This window comes from Polypterus senegalus, chromosome 9 (assembly GCF_016835505.1).
Source record: "Polypterus senegalus isolate Bchr_013 chromosome 9, ASM1683550v1, whole genome shotgun sequence".
Lineage (NCBI taxonomy): Eukaryota > Metazoa > Chordata > Cladistia > Polypteriformes > Polypteridae > Polypterus > Polypterus senegalus.
This window is the reverse complement of record NC_053162.1, coordinates 123,236,929-123,249,904: the sequence shown is the minus strand read 5'-3', so window position 1 is coordinate 123,249,904 and position 12,976 is coordinate 123,236,929. Positions and strand designations below refer to the sequence as shown.

At 39.0% G+C, this 12,976-nt stretch overlaps 1 long non-coding RNA gene across 1 annotated transcript; it reads right to left on the bottom strand.

The window, feature by feature from the left end:
- Positions 1-1,069: 1,069 nt before the first annotated feature.
- LOC120535713 lies at positions 1,070-11,244 on the bottom strand. The gene is made up of 4 exons (XR_005634963.1): positions 11,146-11,244; positions 10,621-10,676; positions 9,265-9,347; positions 1,070-1,877 (listed from the first exon to the last, which is right to left on the bottom strand). It is a non-coding gene; the product is annotated as an uncharacterized LOC120535713 (long non-coding RNA).
- Between the last annotated feature and the right edge of the window lie 1,732 nt (positions 11,245-12,976).

Here is a 12,976-nt window from a genome sequence, read left to right as displayed (position 1 = left end):
TCTCCTCCTGCCTCTGGACATGTCTCCCCCCTCTTCTTCTCCTTCTTTGGCCAACAGTAGCCCAATTTCCGAAAGCACCCTGTTGGCTAACAATACTGGTGGCAGTTGTTGTTAACCCTGGGCTTGACCGATCCGGTATGAAAATTTGTATTGTCCACATGTTGATTTGGCAAAATTTTATACTGGTTGCCCATCCTGACGTAACCCTCCCCATTTATCCGGGCCTGTGACCGGCACAAAGAAACACCAGTTTGTGCATCCCCTGTGGCTGGGTTGATGATGTCACTGTATTAACTGTAAAAAAATCAGAAACTGGTTAAAAATGTGTTTGTGCTGCTGACACTGATGTCAGATGTTGAATCAAATATGACAACAAAATTAATCAGTTCATTACACTAAGTGACAGCCTGGCTTGAAGGCTAGCATTCAAGTGACTGACTTTTGTAAAAACAGAAATCATGAAAGTGCAATGAACATTTCACAAATGAATTTAATTATGGCTTTAACATAAATACTTATATATAGCACCTAGCTTTGCCCAGGTATATTCGTATAATGGGTTAAGGTAAGAAAGCAAATTTTTTTGTCATTTTTAAATATTGACTCTTTTGTCATTGATTGCTGAATTTCAAGTGCCCCGATTTCTATCAGTTTCTCTGCTCTCATGAGTCAAGAATTTGATGTTTTTGTGTATAATTGGATTCGGTATATTTGAGGTACAGTGATTCCTTGCTGGATAGGAGCAATGGATGTTAATTTTTTGTATTTCTAGGTTTATTGTAGTTTTACAAAATGATGTTTAACCCCACATTATTAAACTGGGTGGCTTGTTGAATAGGTAAATAAGTGTGGAAGACATCTATAGTAGGGGGGCCTGGGAGGAATTGGGGCTCACAGACATCACCGCAGGTCTGTGGCAGTATTTGATAATGTTACAAAAGATGATTTAAAGTTGAAAAATTCAACCTTGATTTATATTTGCTAAAAGTCATGTTCCTGTATTACCATCAAAGTCTAAATTATAAGTGGTTCATCATAAAATGGACTTTATAAATAAATGTGTACCATCCGGAAGCTGTAATAGTTACTAATGCGACTCTTAGTCATTCTCTTCCTATCATATTCTGAACAATGATTCAGTATGTGCTAAAAATCACATTATATTCTGTTTCATTGTGGCTTATATCTATCACACTTAGCAACAACGTTCAGGTTTCCAAGAGTGTTAGCTTTTTCAAAATATAACATTTTGCTCTGATAAAAAAATGCAGTGTCATCAGTTTATTTCAGATTTATTGTCATATGTATACCATTCTATGAAATTCCTATCTGCCTGCTTGTCCAACGTGGAACAGGCCACCAGTGGCCCAAATCTCACTCTGTTTATGTATAATATCCATGCACCCAGCCACCCATCCATCCATCCATCCATTTTCTAACATACTGTATATATAATATACTGTACTTACACATAATATTTGTAACGTCACAAAATAATACTGTAGGTGGTCGAGTGAAACAGTCAATTTTCCTTTTGCATACAGTTTCACAAAATTGACACTAAACATCATTTTGACTGCAATTTCACAACTGTGTAACTCATTAAAAAAGAATGTTTTTGACTTTTTAAGATTTTTGGGAGGTTGAAAGAACAAAACACCCATGTTGATCCAATATATTTTTCAGAAAAGGGTCTAGATGAAAACAAATGGGCAAAAACTATTTTTTGGAAATTCAACATGGCTAAACATAAACCACAATTAGACTAAATTATGCAAAAGCTGTAATCCACAAAAACAATGAAAGTTTTATATTGGTTGAGAAGAAAATGCTGTACTTGCAGTCTGAAATCAGTGTAGGGCCAAATTGGGATGCATCTGCAAAAGAAAAAAAAGTTAAAGGTTATTTCTATGCGGAAAGGAAAAGAAGGTAAAGCACAAAAAATGCAGCTGTATAGCCTTCTTTTGGTATGTAACTGAAAGGAAAAATCAGGTAATATACAGTATATAGGAGGGAAAAGATGGAACAAAACCAGGGAAAATTAAATGAGAAATCATAAGAGTAGGTGAGAGAAGATGCCTTTAGAGAAGACGAAGGCAGAGTTTAAAAAATTAGTCGGTCATTAAGACATGGAGAAATGTGTGATCTCGGTATGTGACTTTAGCTTCTTCTGTTTTTCTTTGAAAAGGATCTTTGAAGTCCTTTGAAAGAACACAAACAAAGAGATCAATGTGGCAGTAATCAAGGAATGTGAAGTGTTCTGCATTAGTCTTTAATAAGATCTTTAATTCTAACATATTGAGGGTGCTTTATGTACAACATATATTTGCCGATATTTATCCAAGAAGCCTTTTTACAGGAAATTTCATTACTGTGTCATGCTTTTACAAGTAATTACATGAAACATAATAATTGTGGACTGCTTCATCCCAGTCCCAAAGGTATCACGTCCTAGTGAGCTGAATGACTCCCGGCCTGTCGCTCTGACGTCACATGTGATGAAGACCAATCCCTCTCCCACTTGGAAAGAGGCAGTGGTGCTGTAAGAATTATGTTTCTGGACTTCTCTAGCACCTTCAACACCATCCAACCTATGCTCCTTAGGGCCAAGCTGACAGAGATGGGAGTAGATCCATACCTGGTGGCATGGATTATGGACTATCTTACAGACAGACCTCAGTCTAGGGAACTACAGGTATGACATTGTGGTCAGCAACACAGGAGTGCCGCAGGGAACTGTACTTTCTCCGGTCCTGTTCAGCCTATATACATCGGACTTCAATACAACTCGGAGTCCTGCCATGTGCAAAAGTTCGCTGACGACACTGCTACATCAGGAGTGGGCAGGAGGAGGAGTATAGGAACCTAATCAAGGACTTTGTTAAATGGTGCGACTCAAACCACCTACACCTGAACACCCATGCCCTTCCTGGACCCTGTGATTATCAGAGGCGACTGTGTGCAGAGGGTGCAGACCTATAAATACCTGGGAGTGCAGCTGGATGATAAATTGGACTGGACTGCCAATACCGATGGTCTGTGCAAGAGAGGACGGAGCCGACTATACTTCCAAAGAAGGCTGGCATCTTTCAACATCTACAATAAGATGCTGCAGATGTTCTATCAAACGGTTGTGGCGAGCGCCCTCTTCTATGTGGTGGTGTGTTGGGGAGGCAGCATAAAGAAGAGGGATGCCTCACGCCTGGACAAATTGGTGAGGAAGGCAGGCTCTATTGTAGGCATGGAGCTGGACAGTTTGACATCTGTGGCAGAGTGACGGGTGCTTAGCAGGCTCCTGTCAATCATGGAGAATCCACAGCATCCACTGAACAGTATCATCTCCAGACAGAGAAGCAGCTTCAGCGACAGACTGCTGTCACTGTCTTGCTCCACTGACAGACTGAGGAGATTGTTCCTCCACCACACTATGCGACTCTTCAATTCCACTCATTTTACAAAGTTATTGTCTGTTATAACTGCCTTGTTATCACTCTTTAATTTAATATTGCTTTTTATTAGTATGCTGCTGCTGGAGTATGTGAAGTTCCCCTTGGGATTAATAAAGTATCTATCTCTATCCATCTTCTGAATATTTATATACTGTCATTTTCAAACCCACTTAATCCAGACCAGGATTTCAGGGGGACTGGGGCCTGTCCCAGCTAGCAACAGCGCAAGGCTGGAACAAAAGCTGGACAGGACACCAGTCCATTGAAGGATGACTACACAGAGACACACATCAAACCCACACTGAGCTAGTTTAGTGCCACCAATTCATCTAATCTGCAGGCCTTTGGAGAGTGGGAGGAAATGGGAGCACCCAGAGAAAATTCACACAGACATGGGGAGAACGTGCATACTCCATGTAGGGAGAACCTGGGATAGAAACCTTTTCTCCTTACTGTGAGCCTTGAAAAGAAGCAGCGCTACCACTTTGCCATTAATGTTACAATAAAACAGACGAGGTCCAACATAGATTCATACTGAATATCTAGCTTGATTTGTTAAACTTGAATATTGTAGTACTTTAAATGCAATTTGTAGTCTTGATTTGTTTGTACTGTATTAACTTCCATATTGCAACCAAACTTACATACATACATACATACATACATACATACATACATACATACATACATAAACTTTCAAACCTACTCAATCCACTTCAGCATTGGCCAGAGCCTGTCCTGGCAGGAAACAACTAATGTAGACACACGGAGGAGACAAACTATGACCCAGCTCAGGACCTTGGATCTGTGACATAGCAGTGCTGCCCACCATACAAGTAATGTAAATAACTAGGTAATGGAGGCATAATCATCAATATATTAATTAGAAGCTAGTCATGTTACCTGTTGAAGACAGGTAATTGAGCAAGTTTAAAAATATTTCATAACTTTTGCCTTTTGTTTCTCCTACACCTTTCTTCAGTACCCACGTGTGTCTCAACCTGTCTTAACTGGCGCTTCCTCTCTTGATTGCATTCACTTAAAGCATGCTTCTCAGGTTCTGTCATTTCAAGATGTCTTGTTTGCCTTCTGACTCTCAGCATTCCTCCTCAGCTTTGTGTATCCTTTTGTGTCTGAACCCCTCTTGTCTCTTCCTCTCTCAAATGTGTTTGACTGAGCAACCAAAACCAGACTGACTGATCAGACTGAAGCCAAACTGACTAATCACATTGCTTGAAGGGACTGGGCACACACACAAAGACAGTAGGGTTTTTTTATATAGTAGATTTGTGATAGAAAATGTGAAATAACAACATGAGTGGAAGTAAGGAGCCAACCATGGACACTGGACACCCGTTGTCTGCTGGGTCCACTTATGCTGACACAAATTCTCATAGTTGGCCGATTAACCCAACATGTGCACATCTTTGGAGTTTTGAGAGGAAAACTCACATAGTCATAGTGAGCCTTAAATTAAAGTGTTAGTTGGGGAAAACAAATGTTAAGCATCTGATTACATTATAATCTCCCATTTTTCTGTGATTTATGCAGTTGTAAATTATAAGCTGGGTTCACAGTCCTTTATATTATGTGTCAAATTCATGCATATCAACCCCACTTAATCAAGTTAAATGGCCACAGGGCCCAGAGCATTGGATTCCCAGAACCTGCACTGAGCAAGGAGCCAGTCCATCATAGGGTCACGCTCATAAACACACACACATGTATTTGGACCATGGTAGTTTGAAGTAAATAGTCAACACTACTCACTCACGTGTGGCATACTGCTGGTAAGGAAAATCTGCATGACCATTTGAGAACACTAATTACTGTGTTATCACACAGTAAGCTATAGGTTAATAAATTAATATGCTTTGTAGATGTTGACATGTGTTAATGTAATTAATCCACAATTTAATTTTAATATTGTACTGCAGAACTGTGTATTTTTGCTGAGCATTGCTACACTATCATTAAATTATGTACATTCATTATTTAATGAGCCCAGTGATGTGCTAATGATCTTGCTAAAATTGGCTGGCACTTTACAATTCTTGGCCATAAATATCTTTACAAAACATAGACACATATATAATAACTCACCCCAGAATCACTAAGAGAACATTTTTGAAATACAGCATTGTTGAAAGTAACATGAACAGTGCAATGTTGGATGAAGTGGTTACTACTGTTGTTTTTTTAAGTGCTGATTTTAATGCCATGTACTTTCTAGAAAAACTCCAAACTACTGACAGGCTGCAAATTACCATTCTCATCTACTGTATAATAAAACTGTCTGTCTTTGTATGTGTATGTATGTGGATGTGTGTGTATGTATGGGTGTGTGATCCCTCCAAGCAATCTGTTTGACCAATGTGGCTTTGGTGACACTATGCCAGGAAAGAGAGGCTGAGTCTCACAACCCGTAGGAGGCATGCTGAGAGTTGCCATCAAAGGCAAGAAGTATTAGCAAGAATATGAATGTTTTTTTTCTCTGCAGGTATCAGGGGCCTGTCTACCAGATAGAAGGTGAGCAAAGTGTATCAAAATGACAAAGTCTGAGAAGCAGGCTTTACAGGAACATGCGTGAGGAACAGATCACCAGGAGAGAGAGGTTCAAACACAATAAGATACTGAGGAAAGATATGTGAGGAATGCTGAAGGTGCATGTGGGGCAAGAGGTATAAAATATTTTCAAATTTGATAATGTGACTAGTATACAATAACATTCAAATCATAACAAGAGATGAAGTATAGTGATAATCTAATATTTGTTCACAATGCACCTTTAATGTGTACTCATTACAGACTTGCTTGTTCATTACAAAAGCTTTTATTCTACTAGATAAATAACTAAAGAATAATTAATATAATTATAATGCTGTTTTTCTGTCAGGAGTTAGCTGTTGAGCTGCCCCATCTCCCCCTTTTACCTGCTATTTCCCTGGCCATGCCGATCTTTGTCTGTTGCTATGCAACACTAATTATGCAGCAGTCACATGGGGTAGGGGTAGAAAAAAACAGGAGCTTAGTCTGTGTGTCAATGTGTATCAAGATCAGCCTTGTGCTACTTAAAGTTAGACCAGTATAAAAGAACAAGAAAACAAATGGAAGTATCTAGCAAATAGTTTGGGGAATACATTGCATTCGAGTTTTATGGAAATAATGGACAATGAGCTTTCCAGTTGGAAATTTCACATAAATGCCATTTCTAAGTAGTAACTTCTACTAGAAAATTTTGAGAGAACAATTATATCTGAAGTAGCAAAGCCGAGATCATCAATATTTCACCTCATTTAGTTATCTTCTTCTTCTTCTTTAGGCTGCTCCCATTAGGGGTCACCACAGCAGATCATCTTCTTCCATATCTTTCTGTCCTCTGCATCTTGTTCTGTTACACCCATTACCTGCATGTCCTCTCTTACCACATCCATAAATCTTCTCTTAGGCCTTCCTCTTTTTCTCTTCCCTGGCAGCTCTATCCTTAACATCTTACTCCCAATATACCCAGAATCTCTCCTCTGCACATTTCCAAACCTGCGCAATCTCACCTCTCTGACTTTGTCTCCCAAACGTCCAACTTGAGCTGATCCTCTAATGTCCTAATTTCTAATCCTATCCATCCTTGTTACACCCAGTGCAAATCTTAGCATCTTTAACTCTGCCACCTCCAGCTCTGTCTCCTGCTTTCTGGTCAGTGTCTCCGTCTCCAATCCATATAACATAGCTGGTCTCACTACCATCCTGTAGACCTTCCCTTTCCTTGCTTCTCATTTTAATGGAAGGGAAAGATGAGATATAAATGGTACTTTCTAAAATTTCAATAGCACATGAACGTAGCAGTTAAAAAAATTACATGAAACACTTACAAATTGTTTTAAATGTGAATAGTTGTTTTTTGATGACCACAATAAAAATTAGAATGTGCTCATCAAATTTAGGTACAAAATTGAAAAGAATTTAATTAAAATTTAACAAATTACACAATTTATTTATTGCTCTAAATCAATTTAACATTAACTTTTTTAGTCAATCTAATATTTTTGAACATATCTGTAAAAAAATCAACAATTCGTATTAATTGACTTAAATAACTGCTCTAGTTTTTGTCACTTCTTAGTTTTTTTGACCCAAAACTTCATTTTGTGGCCCATAATTTGTGTTCTTTTTTTCAGGCATCCCTATGAATCACCCAGCAGTAGTCCGCCATGATACTGTCATTGAAACATCCCGAGAACCTCTTTTTCATGTCCTTTATATTCTGATAGAATCTTTCACCCTGCCCCTCACTGACCACTCCATAATTTTCAGGAAAAATTCCAAATGCGAATCTAAAAATCGGGAGTGGTCTCCCCTAGACTTTCTTGTATACTCAGATATAGGCATGGATATTTGAGGAGTAAACTGCAAGGCAATGATTATATTTTTATATGATGTACATTAAAGAAACATCAACAACAAATCAAACTAATTAATAATATATTGAACAACTATTATAAAAGTAAAATTGAATAAATCTGACTCTGCAGCTGCATGAATAAAAGGTAAAGTACCACTTCCAGTTAACGGAAATAGCCCAAAAGCTATGTGGCAGGAGGTTGGGGGCCAGACCCAGCCAGGACTCCTGGAAGGACCGGGAGGCAGTCTATACATCCCCCGGGCCACGAGGCAGCAGCTGTCCTGGATAGTGAGGGGACCACGGGGACGGACCGAGGAGGCCCAAACCTATTGGGGCCTGTGGCTACCGCCAGCGGGCGCCCTGAACATCGTGCAGCGCAGGGGATCTGAACTTCCGACACACATGAGAAGGTGGAGGAAGGACCTTCCAGGGATGCCCGGAGTGCTTCCGGGTAATCATGCGGCACTTCTACCGCACCAGGAAGTGCCGCTGGAAGGACATCAACAAGCACCTGGGGCACATCCTGGTGACTATAAAAGGAGCCGCCTTCCTACAGTCAGGGAGCAAGAGTTGGGTGCTGGAGTAAGACGAAGCTCCAGAAACAGAGAGAAGAAAGGCAGCCCACAGACATTTAAAGGCCCGTAATTTGGGGTGATTGGTGCGGGAGCACTGTGGACTGTGCAGGACAGTGTTGGGATAATTTGTAAATAAACGCATGTGTTTTATAACCCTGCTGGTGTTTGTCTGATGGTGTTCAGGCTAGCTCTCACTGCTGATGGAAATCTTTATTTTGTACATAATACTAGTATGGAAAATTTGGTTGACCGAAGTGAAAGCATACTCAAGTTATCGTGTTTACATACACACACACACACACACACACACACAGACACACAGACATAATTCCAAAAACATTATTTTCGGACTCAGTGAGGTGTAAAACATCAAGATTCATCGAAATCATGAAATGGAATCTTTGGACAATTACAATACTTTCCCAATACTTTGTATACAAGAAAGTAAAAAATAAAGTTTAAAACTCATATTGCAACCCCACACTTTAACTTTAACTGATATATTTTTTCAAAATTTCTTTATAATTTGGAACTTTATTGTTAAATTATACATTAGAAATTAATTTTCTAATACCAGAAAAAATGAACTCAAAAATTCAATTTAGCTTCAGGCAAACTCTGAAATATTTGGCACAAATAAATAAAACAGGCTCCATCTTTTTATAGGGCTTTAACAAACTGCTTCATTAAGCCAAGCTTAATACGAAGTGTTGGTAGCAGCACTTTATCTGGATGCACCAAGCTTCGTCTGATGATGTTTTTGGCCCCAAGCTGCAGCTTTTTTTAGCTGGATATTCCTTCTTAACCCAATGTAAATGTTTGGCTGTGCAGGCCCACTCACCAGTAGCGTAGCAAGAGTTGATGCCGCTAGGGGTGGGGTGGTTCTTCAATTTGCCTCCCTACAACATATCTGAATATGTTAACCTATTTAAATAGACAATAGAGAAGAATTAAGATACATTTTGTATAGATTTATTCATATAAAGAGAAACAGCAATAATTTTTCACATATAATTATTTATAAGTATCAACTATACAAGAATATAGTATAGACGCACTGATAAGCCTTGTTCTAATTATTAGTTAACTGTACAGACTGCATCTCTGTTGTTAGTCATTAGCACTAAAACAGAAGTAACAGGATAGTTATAATTTGATACTAACCCTCACCTATTTTGTTTCTCTTCTCGGTACTCAAATGTGGCACTTGGTACCACGGCCCACCTGCCAAGTTGTTTTGCCTGCCTAAGGTAAAGTCATCCCTAATGGAGGATCGCAGGAATCCTGGGAAAGAGGGGTCCTTTCATTGGATTAGCGCTATTTCAGCTGTGGAATGGCCAAATGGGGGAGGCAGCTTGATGAATGAGGTCTCCAGGACTCTAAACAAATCCAAATCATATTATGTGATATCATCTACTGTTAAATTCTGCTCCATTACTTCTAAAATTTTTATTTTTATACTGTATTGAGGATTTGTTCTGTTCTGTGTATTGTACTGTATTGTATTGACCCCCTTCTTTTTGACACCCACTGCACGCCCAACCTACCTGGAAAGGGGTCTCTCTTTGAACTGCCTTTCCCAAGGTTTCTTCCATTTTTTCCTACAAGGGTGTTTTTAGGATTTTGTTCTTGTCTTCTTAGAGAGTCAAAGCTGGGGGCTGTCAAGAGGCAGGGCTTGTTAAAGCCCATTGTGGCACTTCTTGTGTGATTTTGGGCGATACACAAAATAAATTGTATTGTATTGTAAATACGCTGCAAAAACCAGAACCAGTGTACTGTATAAGTGATAGGTGGGGATGTTTTCTGTGCAGAGTAAGAACGCATTCGGATTGATAGCGAAATAAAATTATAAATTGCAAATTAGTTGTTTATCTTACTAGACATTATTGGTGTAATGTTTATGTTTATTTTTGTTATTGCCTCATAAATTTCAACTGCTGTGTCTTATGCCATCACAGAAGTACAGTCTGAAAATTATTTTTGAAGCATTTGGGGATAAAAATCAGATAATTAATTTTTTTTCATTAATGGGTGATATTTTTCCAAACCCTGCTGCTTACCCACGAATCTTTTGGCCAATAATGCCACCCCCAAAAATGTGCTGCCCAGGGTGGACCGCATCCTCCACCCACCCATAGCTACGCCACTGCCACTCACAGAGAAAAAAATGGGAATTTTGTATGCCCTGACTGCTTACCCAGTAAGATTCCAGTTCCCTGCATATGAACTAAAGTTGCTCCTTGTAGTTAGTAACTGTAAAAAAAATAAATTTTCTTTTAGACATAATGTTAATAATTAAAAGTATTCAATTCAAACAAATTATCATTAACATATTGATATTTAATTAATTATTTGTGGTGTGAAATTTTTTAAAAATCTATATTTGACAGCTAAAGTATTTTTATAAAAAATGACTCAATGGAGAAAAATGTTTTTTGTTTTTGAATTCAGCATCCAAAATATATAAAAATATGTAATCAGAACAAACTTTTTAAATTCATACTTGTATTATTTTTTGCTTGTCCTAGAGTAAAGATTAGGGAAACATTTAAATTACTTTCTAAAAATACATGGAACTATCTGATCAGATGGCATATTTAAAGCTAATAGTCACAAGTTTAAAAAGTGAAGCCAGACAAAGAAGGAGGCCTCACTGTATATTAATGGGCAACTTGCATGTAGAAGTCAGCACAAATGAAGCCTATTCAAATCAATCCCATACCTCTGCTTTTGCTGAAAGAAATTCAAACTGTTATTGTTAGCCATACCTCCTTTGGCAGTTTCTATGTTGAAATATTAGACAGAATTAAAGAAGCAGAGAGTGTTTCTTTAGGCTTCTCTCATAGCCGTGTTAGTCAAAGGAAGAGGCGAGATCTCACTCCCTTGCAGTCTGCGCCCTCTGCTGGTTCTTAGTTGAAGATTTATTTGTACTTCAAAAACAAACCTTAACATACAAATTTGTACACGAGATAGTACTTGGTAATGTACTGGGTCCACAATAGCTTTTATTTCACATTATCTATTTATTTTTCAGTTTTATTTAACTATTTTTACATTTTTGTGTCAGCTTTTTTAGGAGATGCCCCTAAGTTCTTCAGCCTGAAGAACATGTCTTGACATGTAATGTTACTTTTCTATGAATGAATCCTGAGTGAGTGTGGGCGGGGGGTGCAGAACTTTGTCATACCACAAGAACGCAATCACTTGAGGGGAAACATATGTGTTGTGCAATAGAGCCGCCCCAATCCTGACACAGACAGGCGGAGACACAAATGTTGCACAGCACACGTTTATTTTTTCCATATGGAGGAGCGCTTTCTTCGCTCTCCACAAGAGCACAATATCCACAACACCAAAGCACAGTCCTTTCACCTCCAGCCCTTTTTGCCTTCACTCCTCATTACCGGCTTTGTCCTTCTCCCTCCAGAATCTGGCCTCAGAGTAGTGGCTTGTGGCTCCTTTTATAAGGCACCCAGATGGGCTCCAGGTGTTTATTGATGTACTTCTGGCAGCACCTCCGGGTGTGGTGCCAGAAGTGCTGCAAACATGGGCTGCGGAACCCAGCAGGGTTGAGCTTCCATGCTCCGAACCCATTGCACTTTTGCATGCCAGGTGGGCTGCCCTCTAGTGCTCCGGGGGAGGTAATGGTCTGGATATGATCTCTCCCCCGGACCTTCCATAAGAGGGGCATCTCAACCGGGCAAGAGCCCCAGCTGTCCGCCACAGTGTGAAAATGAGGATATGCTTGGTAAGCTGTGTAAATGTGACCCTTGCGTAAATGGAGGCCAGAAGTGTTAACAAAGTTTCCAAGAATGCTACAACAGAGGATGAATCAGAAACACTCAATGTGTATCAGGCTATTATGGACAGGACACTCCCTGTGGTGATGGTGGTTGGGAGCATGCACTGGTACACTGTGCTTAACAATAAATGTGTTCACATGTGCTTTAATATTCACAGAAATCCAGTTTCAAAAACACCATATAAATCTTTATTCTAGTTAGAGAAACCAGGTTAACACACATAAATTTATCTGCAAGTAACCCAGTTATGTGGCCAAGAAAATGCTTAACTAGGTTGTAGTTAAGGATTCCATAGTCTACACAAACAATATCCGTTGCACTCTGTTAGTTTGCACATGTCTTTGCTTCACACACACATCCAGTAACCACGAATAGAAAATGGTGGAAGCATTCGTAAATATAAAGTATATTTCCTCATACAAATGCTTGAGTGATCACATTATTCTTTCTAGATAGATAGATAGATAGATAGATAGATAGATAGATAGATAGATAGATAGATAGATAGATAGATAGATAGATAGATAGATACTTTATTAATCCCAAGGGGAAATTCACATAATCCAGCAGCAGTATACTGATACAAAGAAACAATATTAAATTAAATAGTAATAAAAATGAAAAGAATTAAAATAAATTAATGTTCGCATTTACTCCCCCGGGTGGAATTGAAGAGTCGCATAGTGTGGGGGAGGAACGATCTCTTTAGTCTGTCAGTAGAGCAGGACAGTGACAAAAGTCTGTCACTGA